General features: G+C 40.6%; 1 protein-coding gene across 1 annotated transcript in view; it reads right to left on the minus strand.

The window, feature by feature from the left end:
• The window catches only part of LOC144476529 (uncharacterized), a 142,189-nt gene that overhangs the window by 126,322 nt on the left and 4,027 nt on the right, over positions 1-11,840 (minus strand). The gene's annotated exons all lie outside the window — the stretch shown is intronic.

Raw genomic sequence — 11,840 nt, forward strand, 5'->3', positions numbered from 1 at the left:
GCCACGGATAATTGAACTCATGGTTTTATTCATTCTAATAGTAGACTTCAAAATGTCGATCAAGAACTATCGTCGTCTGTCATGGGTAATTTTGCGCTATAGATAGAAGATCTTAACAGTTTTAATGAGGGATCATTTAAGGATGGCTCAAGAACAATTTTAACTTATTCTACAAAAACTGAATTGTTTCACTTTCGTCTCGTACAATGACTTGAACTAGTATCATGATTTTCACGAAAACACCTGATGTACTGGGATTGTTTATTCAATAATGATATAAGAGAGGACAGAATGTAGTACTTAACAATTACGCAGAAACTGGAATGTCTAATTAATCAATAAAACTTTTCCAGTTGTCGCTCGCTGTATTCTGATTTACCTACTTATCCTATTTCACGGTTCTTCTCGACATTTACTACAAAATGAAATAGAAAAACAATGTTAAAGTCACGATTGATTAATAATCTCAATAGGGTTAATAAATATAGAGAGTCGATACCATTTTTAAAATTTGCTTCCATTAATAATTAAAACGATAAGGTTGTCTCTTTTATCTTTAAATGAACAGGTTTATGTCTGTCACTGTCATTTCACGCACGTATATCCAATTCATCAAGAATAGAAACTCGATTCGCTTATTTCAATATGATATCTACGTGGAAGTAATGTTCATACCTTTCATTGTCAATCATATGAAGCCCAAAATTGACCTTAATCACTTGACAAACAATAATTCTTGGCACTATTTTAGATATGTGAATCGATTATTAAATTTGGTTCCACATAAATATGAAGAGATAATTTATGCAATTCAATTAACGTAACGAGGTATTAATTAGATTACAGTTTTGATTTTAATAAATTTTATGCGTTTTGGAACTGCTATCACTTCGAATTCAACCTTTTACAGATCACATTTACCTTCTTGCGAATCGGATTTATCCTTTTATAGGATATAATGTATTCATCCATTTGAAATCGGATGCTTCGTTTTGGAGGCCATGTTCGTGTTTTTTTTTTAATCAAATACCCTTTCGATGAATGGTGAATTTTATTTGCTAAAAGATAAAATCGATCTGCAAGAGGGTGTATTTTAAATACAAAACGATGAATTCAGATTGCGAGCACTATCATTTAGTATGTCTTTTACATATTAACTAATGCCTGCTAACTCGCAGTATCGGGTGAAGCAACCCGAATAATTCGAACACACTCGGGTGAACGATCAACTGATTATTATCGCTGTAACCTCGCGATTTAATTAATTGTCTACGCGCGGATTAACGAAGAAGTTGCGTAAACCAAGTTTGCCGGAGAACGCATACTTGGTTAACGCAGCCGTAGCGAGGATGAAACTGCGGAAATACAGCAACTATCCGGAGTACATATAGCTATCCGAATTCATTCTCACTTTGAGGAAGCGTCAAGGAATTCACGGATTGTGAAGCCTGCGCGACGTTAATACGTGGAATGTGGCGCGCGTAAAGGTTCGCATTAAAAAAGTCTGTTAATTCGAGGAATAAATTGCTAGGTGAGATGGAAACGGTGGAAAGAGCGCGGAATTTTCGCGAGACAGTAAATTCGACCGAAATCTCTGGACCCCGTGCGTTAATTCCTAAAAGAGAGTCTTTGTGGTCCCAACCGAGTTTAGAATTGAATAGAACCTCGCCAGACAATGGCGACCGCCGACTTGGAGAAGAGTTCGGCGATGCTCGAGGAGGACGGGAGAAAAACAGGAAGAGGAAGAAGAGGAGAAACTTGAGGGATAAGGGACAGCGAGCAAAAAGAGGATCGTGCAACTAAGTGCAGCACGACTAAAATATAGGTGCGGTCTTTGTACCATCGACAGCCACCCCGGAGATTATTCATTCGACCCTTAATTCATTTATCTCTCGCTACTCTAACCCCCTTGCCCTAACGATCGCCGCCAGACCGAGGTATTAAATGCCAGTCGCAGCAGTTTTTAATGATCGCGCAACCTTTCTACAAAAAAAGAGGCAATTTAGCCGGGTTAAAGTGTGAATAGAATATTACCGGTAGAATTAACTGGCGAGCTTGCCGTTTTATTTCCCAGTGACTCGTCGACCAAAGGTTTCCACGAGAAATTATAAAGTAACCGATCAAATATTTTGTTTGCCTAAATGCGACGTGTCGTTGGCCCGTTTTTACCAGATTATTATACAGATATATATATATAATATACTAGGAAAGTATCGCACGAAACACTAAATTCAATCTCCGGATGCGAATCCTGATTTACGATAGATCAACTAGACGCAACAATGGCCAGAAGTCGAATGTAGGAATAGGTAGGATAGTGCTCACGGCGAGGTGCATCACGCAGATGAAACAATCGATCCAAATTAGGGCTCTAGATTGACATTTAATCCTCGTCCAAAATTACCCGGTGGCTACGTGGCCGCGCCCAAGAACCTACGCTTATTACACAATTTTTCGGCGCACGTTTGTTATACCAGAATCGAATCGACGCAAGAGTACGAATGTTTGTCTACGGAATCGCCTCGTTACGAGACAAAAGCTCGTGACACACGATAATTCCGCGCGAACATAACTGTCCACGCGAAGGACCTTACGCGTTACAAAAATGTCTTTCGCCCACACGTAATATACGCCTCGAACCGGTGCACGGACGTTCACTCGCAGCTTTCCTAACCTCTCCGGACGCGACAACGAGAGCACAGCGATTGTACCCCTCAAGACACTGCACAATTCCCCGAGAAAAACTTCTGAACGCGATCACGAAAAATAACTACGCAAAATCATATTGTCGCTTCCAGTGAAACGCGACGAGAAGCCGCGAAAAGGCAGAAAGAGACAACGCGGGAAGCGTGTCGTTCTTGGGCCAATATTTGCGAGCCACCTTACAAAAGATAACCGCGAAAAGTTAACAAGAGTAACTCACCATACCGTCGGAAGTGTCGTGAACGTTGATTGATTTCCAAATCTCGTAACTTGGCACACACAACATTCCCCGCACTGATTATCAGTTACACGCTTAAAATACGTCGTAAGGCTACGTAAGTTCTCGCGGGAAATGACTTTTCATAGTTTCCGGTAGAGATCGCGCTGCACTTCCGTATCCCCCGCCCCTCCTCCACCGCCATTCTAGCGTAGTGTAGGACATAGCCCAGTGAAACCGTCGCGTTCAAATCGCTAATTGCAGGAGCGTTTCACAGGGGGCCGCGAGCCCAAACCACAACCGATTTTCTTCCTTGGCATCACCGGCAACGAAAGATTCCGCTAAATTGTCCTCGACTGCTGCTTCAACACCCACACTCGACGAAACCCTTTTTTCTGACGAGGCGCAACAACGCAGAAACTCCTTGAAGACGTCCCTCCTTCCTCGGTAATGAAATGTCTAATGTTTTGTGAATCTGAATCAGCCTCTATCTACTTCTAACTTCACGACGCGTAAAATCGACCGCAATAAACAACGGCGCCGGGATACATGATTATTTTGTGCGGGGATCAAGTTTCTGCGTTGCGTGAACCGACAGGGGGAGCAAGACAGGTACGTAGCTGAAAATGGAATAAACTCGGGCGAACGGCGCGAGATAATCCGGAATAAGCTTGGCGACCGCACGCGATAGCAATAAATAAATATGCAAAGAATTAACGAACGCGCGACGGGACGTGGTGCGAGAACCTGGCCGCACCGGCACTCGAAACAGCTGAATTATCGTGTAACGCTAATTTAAGCGCGCGGATGCCGTACGGGCTTACGATCCGATAAACCCAATGAATGCAAGCTGCAGACAACAGGGTCGAGGGCCACCGACTAATCGTCTGCACGATGAAACAAAACGACGCTGCTCTTTTCCGCACGGTGAAACACAGCCACGCGCGGCTGAACATGGAAAGTTCGGTTTAGCAATAATCGGAAGCCCGATAGCCGTAATAAGTGTTCTAACAATGTTCGGACGCTCCTATTGCTGAGATTTCACGAACACGAGAAGACAACACTGTTAAAGTAAAAGTATCTATCTTATGAAATATCGCGCAATTGGAATCCCTTCTTGAAACAGTAGCACAAACAATACGATAAAATGATACATATATGCTCTATATATGAACGTTCTTTATAAATTCACTGATACAAATACCGTTATGTAAAAATCAACTGTAAAAACAATGTTTATTAGGACCACGGATTTTTTTAAAGCAAGAACATACTGTTCCATATTGTGTATATCAGTTTTTCCATTGTTCTGACCCATAGTACAGTTTGCGTCCGCGTCTCATATTCAATATGTACCTATCGTGGAAAAGGCATTTCAAATGGCTGTTGCAAAATAGGGATATTGAATATGGAACACGGCTACATGATACGAATGCAGCATTTCTAATTAGGTACGTATTTTGCTATTTTACACGTATCATTATTTATTCATATTAAATGAATATTTCAAAATTCATAGCATCATCTAGCAACGTCAATCTAAATTGTAATAAGATTGACGATAATCCACCTGAAAAGCGTTCCATAAATAGGTATTTTTACCTTAACGTTTTCTTCGCTCGTGGAAAGCATATTCCGAAAAGCAGGTCGAACGACGCGGGAGGACGTCGCATTTTCATTTTATTCCAGATGGTTCGATAGCCGTCGATGGAGAAAAGGTGCATTGTCACGAGAGAGATTATGCACCTCCGAATAGTATCGATCCGGCCGGCCTGTCGTTGCACACGTGTGTCTCGAAAGAATTGATATTTGGATGTCGGATGTTCCAGGCACGCTGAGTTACCGGTGTAAGAAGTGGGACAAAAACATCGAGACGGGAACTATCTTCCCAGCATCCAATATGTCTGTCGGCGACTTCGATTTTTCTCCCGTATCTGGGCCACGGAGGTTATTACACCGCCGCTGTTCTATAACCGACTTCGGTGTGTGCTCGGCTTCACGAGGAAAGCGATTATTAAGCTGTGTCCACACCGGTCATCGGCTTCTCTTCCCCCCCACGCCCCGGACGCGACCTCGGCCTTTCCACGTGGCTTGAACGCGTGCGACAAGGCTTCGGCCACAGGATACGAAGATCACGCGGCCACTTTTCTATGTGGAAACACGCCAAGAGACTCACGGCGATGGATAAGCTGGTGTGAGCATAGCTTTAAATTTCAGCGTCCTCCAGGAAATTTTCACGGATTTCTTCACCCGACGAATTTCTTTGCATTTTTCACAGGATTAAGAGATGTTATTATGATCACGGATCCCTATGGGATTTTGGAATATGAGACGACCCGTTTTAGGAGCAGAGGCTCGCTGAAATATCTATGGCCTTGTCTACACGGATAATCGAATATTTTCTGCGGTGCGAACTACTGAGAATATCGGACGTTTTCAATGATTTCCGGGATATTTAACACGATGGGGATTGTCTCAGTGACGGGGCTTATTATACTAGTGTTGATCAAACTTCTTTTAATTTACATATTACATACTTGGAATAGCGAAAATAGGAAACTCAAATTTCCTAAATTTTTTATCTGATTCTACAACAAAATTTTAAACAATTAGTTTCGTATATCTGTATAGCATGATCTATTATGTACAACAAAATGTGGTATTTATTGTTCAGACCACTGCGAGTGATTGAAAACTTTGCGAGATAGTACATTTTAAAATATTGTAATATATGTTGCAAATTTAATTAACAACAACGTTAATTTGGTTTTATTTGCAAAGTTACAAAACCGTGATCATCAAACGTATAGAACGAGTTAGTTGCAGTATACAACTGGTAGAGAACGTGTTGATGTGTTATCACCTGGAACATCTTGAACCAACAAAATGTGTGGCAAGTTTGTTGAATCTTTGGTTTGCTCTGCCCGTGCATCGGTAAATAGTACGCATCATGAGTACATAAATTATAAGCAAGATTAACTACACTTGTTGAGGCCAATGTAATTAGTCCCAGGGGTGGACTATAATTTAGTAGCGAGTATTAGTGAACTTCGTCGAAAATGTAACGCGAAATACAATTCCCCCTCAAAACTGCGGCAAACCGTAAATTTAGTATTCATGCTGTTACCGAGTTTCTGCTATTGCTGTACTTTACCTCAAATTTATGTAATGCATTATCGCAAAACTGTTTTCTCGTAGTGCCCCGCTCTACAACTTGGTTATTGTTTTGGATTTCACAGTTCTTTGCAAAAAAAACGTCTAATTCGAAAGCGTAATTTGATGAAACTTTTAATGGTTAATCCAAGTTCCTTAAAAAAAAAAATATTGCTGTGGCTGACATTCGTGTTACCAGAGCCATTAGATGAGCTTTGACAACATAGCGACACATGTCAGCCTTTAATTTCCACAGTTCATATTGGAAACGCCATACGTATTATGAGATGCATACGATGGAGCTGGGACTGTGGTGGGGATTGTTGTTTTTTCTTTCCTCCTTCTCGTTGAAACGAGATGGAGAAGAGAAAAACCGACAATTGCAAAGTTATCGAGAGAACTACCTCCTTTCGGTTGTTGGAGCGGCGGGGATTCGAACCCGAGTTCGTTCGAACCGCAGGTCGTGAAACCTGCGCTTATCGCTCAACGCCGCCGAGCCAACTGTTAGTACTGTCTCCAATTTTAATATTATGTTACACAGTTTTATTTTTTTATCATTTCCATTCTAAACATTTTTAAATAATCACCCTTCTCTAAATATCAAATACTACACTTATTATTTTATCATCATCACATTTTTAGTTAATTCAAATATATTTGTAAAACTAACTTATCAATACTTCATTGTCAATAGAGTATTCATTGTTTAACGATTTATTTTACAGGCTTAGTATTCAGAACTACTATACTATTAAAAAATCAGAAAATAATAATTTATTATATAATTTATTATAAACGGTATAATTGTTTTAAAACTGGTCTCAATGACTTGAATTTTTCTATAAGTGTTAGAGAAACTACAACGACTGAAATACTTTCTTTTCAATTTTGTTCTTACAAGAGACTGCCATTTTTTACTGTTTTATCTATAATGAAAGCACGTGAAAATTAAAAATCGCGAAAATCGCAGTGTTTCACAAATTTCAACCGAATACAAGTAATTTTTACATATTTTAGTGGCTGTAGCCTGACCATGCATCAACCGATTTCAATTCAATTTTCAACACATATATAAGTTACTAAGAAAGTATTAAATGTATTTTTAAAATTTTTATTATGCGTTCAGATAAAAAGAAGCGAAACACGACAGTTTATTTACATTCTTTTTTATTCGATGTAATAACAGAAGTAAAAAGAAAGTATTTTAGTAATTGCATAGTAAACTAGTTCCTCTAATATTTATAGAAAAATGAAATGAAATGAAATCATTACAATGCATAAACTGTAATTGAAATGCGGTACGGCTTCTCCTCCTACGATTGCTTCCAAATTTTGTAAGCAACATTTTCCCAATAAGTGTTCGAATTTAGAAAAAGATCACAAAAAAAAGAAAAAAGTGTTTGACTTCTACAGTGGTGTGCATAATTATAAACTGAAAATAATATTTACACCGTTACTGATACCTAAATGAAAACTTAATAAATTATCGTATTTGTATATTTCTATATTCTACCATTTCTAATGAAAAAAAAAATACAAATACGATGTTTGGTTATGTTTTTTTTCAATGTTATTAATAATGTAAAAAAGCTACTTTGAGTCTATAATTAGTCACATTATTATATACCTAAGGACCACTCTGACATACAAGGTAGATTTTTGAAACCTCGCAGAGGTCGCAATAATATTCAAAACGCATCAATCGCGATGACAAATATTTCATGTACGTCGGTGCGGACGCATCTTTCATGTACTGATAGCTAGGCGGTCCTCAAGGGGTACCACGGCGCGACATATTGAATTTATCAGCCGTCAGAATGTAGCTAAGCTGTGTGCAGTAGCAACAGCGGAGAGCTACACAAGAATGAATTTTCTTATAGACCTTTTTATCTGTTCGTTCGTTCTCGCCATTTCAGTAAATGCTGTTACAGTCATTCGATTTGTTCCTCCGCGTTTTGATAGCGCATCTGCATACAGATACGGCTCTCGGCGCGTTCCACCGATACAGATGCACACGATATCTTCTCGCCCGGGCCTTTGTAAACCACTTTTACGGAGCTCCCTAGACTAGCAAGGAGGAAACGCGACTGTACATCTGACCTGTTCAGATATTCCCAGAAAATTCGAAATTCTCGTCAGGAGGCAAAGTCTCGTCTAAAGCTGCGCTCATGCCTCGAATAAAATGTAGCGTCCCCAACTTCCGTTGCGAGGAGATCCGCGAGAATTAGAAATGCAGGCGCAGAATTCGTCGAGCTGTTCTCGTAAGCATCTTATCTGGAAACATCCGGCATTCGAGCCGCCTCGTACTCGTAACACGTGTCGATAGCAAAACAAGAACTGGAAGGAACATATTGTTCGCGTATATATCAAACGAGTATCTCATTGATCGTTTGGTATCTATTGAACGTGCTGCTCGTGCACGAAGCAACATCGTTTCGAGTGCCCCGAGAGGAAAGGAGAGCGACAAAGGGCATGTGTGTGTCTGTGTAAGAAAGAGAGAGAGCGAAAAAGGGAGAGGGGAGAAAAAGAGAGACAAGGGAGCGAGAAAGAGTGAGAGAGAAGAGGGAAGGGTGGAAGAAGGGTTGCCGTTGGAAAAACGGAAGTGTGTAGATAGTACTCGGCGCAGGTTTGCGAGCGCTCAAACCACTGGCAGAGAGGGTTGTACGTACAGATTGCGTGCACAATAATGCTCACGACACGGATGAAAAGGTCTGCTTCTGACGCGCAGTATTCCGAATTGCCGTAAGGTTCGAAAAGGACAAACAGCTGAAAAAGACAAAGCCAGAGACGGCGGGAGCACGTAAATGAAGAAAGGGAAATCGATACCTCCATAACCTTCCTTCTGCATTGTTAATCATCTCTGAACCTAAGGCTCCATTTCGAATCGCGGTCAGTCTCGCGATCGGCGGCATTCGAAGTTGCTCGACTGACAAGAGGACCCTACGGTAATAGAAATCGTTCTTTAAACGGTAATGGATACAAATTATAGTGCATACCTAGTATCATAAAAATTCTCATATGCCTTTGTTTTTACTTTGATCATATTATAATAGACTATATTTAATAAATAAGTTATTTAATAGTAGAATAAGTTGTGGGCCAGCCAATAAGACGCTTAACGAGAAAGCTGTAGGTAATAAATTCTACTCCCCGTCGTTGTTATTATTTTTTCTTATTTTTTAATTTTTTAACCTACTATCTACACCTCTCTAGTCATCCGTCCTAAAGGGTCTTATGAGTCGTCAGATATTCGAGCCTAATGTATACTCTCACGTCAGAGGTGATTTGCAAGCGCTAAGGGCTAAACAATTAATTTACCAGGTGCGTAAAAACCTTCAAATCAAAGTATGAAGGAAACGGAGGCCCAAGAAACGTATTAAAGTTTTTTAATACCAGGTATGTAGTATAAGTTGTACCTATTATCGTTTCAAAAGGGATTTCCGCTACCGTAGGGTCCTCTTAAGAGAGACTCCTCTCATCGACCGGGGTTTTTCCAGTAATTTTCTTTCGTTGCCAATGTTAAACACGTTTGCTAGGAAGTGTTTACACGACGACGGTGGCCGGCAGACGAAGTGACACCGCATTTACCTTAGCCGAGCCAGTTCCTTCGACCGAGACATCTCGGTTTCTTTGAGGTACCTGCAGGATGATAGATGCAGTCGCAATTTCTACCTTGCCCCCTCGCCTTCTACCGACCGTTGAGGAAGACGTCGCGCCGCGTCGCATAGCGTTCCGACGAACGTCGCCGCCACAGTTTTCTATGAATACTAAATGAAACGTGAATGATACAAAGTAAATACTTGCTCCGTAATGACAGCTCGCCTTTGGACTCTGCTCGGAATCGATGAGGTTCTATCGGGGCGTCCCGTTGTAACCAAAACCTCGCCTATTCGCAACGCAGTGTGACGCGATGAAAATACTTTAAAAAATACTTTTGCAGTCATGTCAGAAAATCATACAGTAGGAAATTGGAAAAAGCGGTGGCCAAACGGTCAAAAGTATCATGAAAATTTTTGTATACATGGTGCACAATTTTCGTTTCTATTGAAATTTCATTTCTCAGTTCCAGAATCACCTCTTTGAAAGTGGAAACGTTTAACATTATACAATACATTGCTCGAACGATAATACGTCGAAACCTCAGCTTTTCATTATTCTTCACAAAGATGTTTTAATCTTATAAACTTTATAGTTATGACTCAGGGGAAAAAAATGAAGGAACATAAATTTTTAATCTTTTCGTCTAAAAATATTTTTGTGCACTTATTCTCTAGAGAATTTGTCGGATTATCATCTCAAAAAAATATCAAGTCATTTGGATTAATTTTAAAAAGGTTAATCGGTTTAAATAGATGTTAACATACTTTCTGATACGAGTGTGTTGAAATTTTGCATCAATCATCTGTCTATCGCGTAATTTGGTTACTATGAACACTATAGTAAAAAAAATTGCGACTTTTTGCAACCTTTAGGAAAACATAGCTATAAAATTAGACAAAGCAAAGAAACTTTTGCCACGTTTCGGGAATTTTCGACTTCTGTTCGCTGTTGATCGACATAGTACTCGTGTAATTGCTCTATATAGGGAAGCCTAGTTTGGTAAAAAACAAACAAAATAAAGGATAAAAAAAATACAATTTGTTTTATTCGATAAATATAAAGTTCATTATATCAAAAAACAAATCAATAGGACAACAACTGATCGCTCAACATGATCCGGCCCCATTACCCTCCAGCTTCGAAAGAAAAAGTGTCCCGTACATTTAACTTTGCACCCTGGCTTTCGAATCACTGTCAACTTAATCGTACACCATCGTTAATTCATGGAGTCATATTTTCGGCTTGAAGGACGAGATTACGTGTCCCAAGCAACAATACGAGTACGCGAATGCACGTGCGGCTCTCGCGGGGCGCGGAAGCGTGCGCGAACTCAACAGCGATGTTTATAGATGGGATGAACGAAATACTACAAGACATGTGTAAGTACATTTCCCTTGCAGCAGCTGTATTGCTCCCGAGGGAAGAGTAACCGTATCGAAACTCACAATACGCGGCAACGACGGTTGCATATCAAGAAGTAAGGGGGATCCGAGGAAAGAAAAGAGGGTATCGTTTAGCGTGCCACAAGCGCAGAAATAAAGATATCGCCGAGGTACGGTTAGCATTAAGATGCGGTTTCTGAAAAAAGAAGCACCGCGCCGTAAGTTACCGCCGGGCGTGCTCGCCTCGATACGAAAGGAATATCGATGCTGATTTATGGCAATAAGTCCCGCAAAATGCCGCTGAAAAGAATTGAAAAGAAAAGTTCGCGGGCGTCGTTCCGAGATAAATCCGGAGTTCGAAAAAAAGCTAACGAACGAACCGGTCGCCGGAATTTCCGCGGATTTTCTATATAAAGTTCAAACATTCGTCGGAATTGATTGGTCGAGGCAGATTGGCCGTCTCGAAGTTACCGATACGGAGAGCTTCGGTAATTGAGGTGGCTGCCGCACAAAGAGAGGAAACCGAGAAAGCGACAGGTGAGGCACCGCCGGTGCTACTACCAATCGAGCCCTGTTAGTAATTCCCCCGCAACATTTCGACATAACGATAGGAAGCCGCCACTCCAACTTACAACCGGTGGCTTTCAATTTAACGAAACTCTTCGAGCTACGAAAACCCTCAATCTATATCGCGACACAAAGTACCGCGGATCCTCGGCCTTTACGGCGCATTTACCTGGGACAATTGCGCTCTCGACAATATGGGAGAAGCATTATATGCAATA

This window comes from Augochlora pura, chromosome 10 (assembly GCF_028453695.1).
Source record: "Augochlora pura isolate Apur16 chromosome 10, APUR_v2.2.1, whole genome shotgun sequence".
NCBI lineage: Eukaryota > Metazoa > Arthropoda > Insecta > Hymenoptera > Halictidae > Augochlora > Augochlora pura.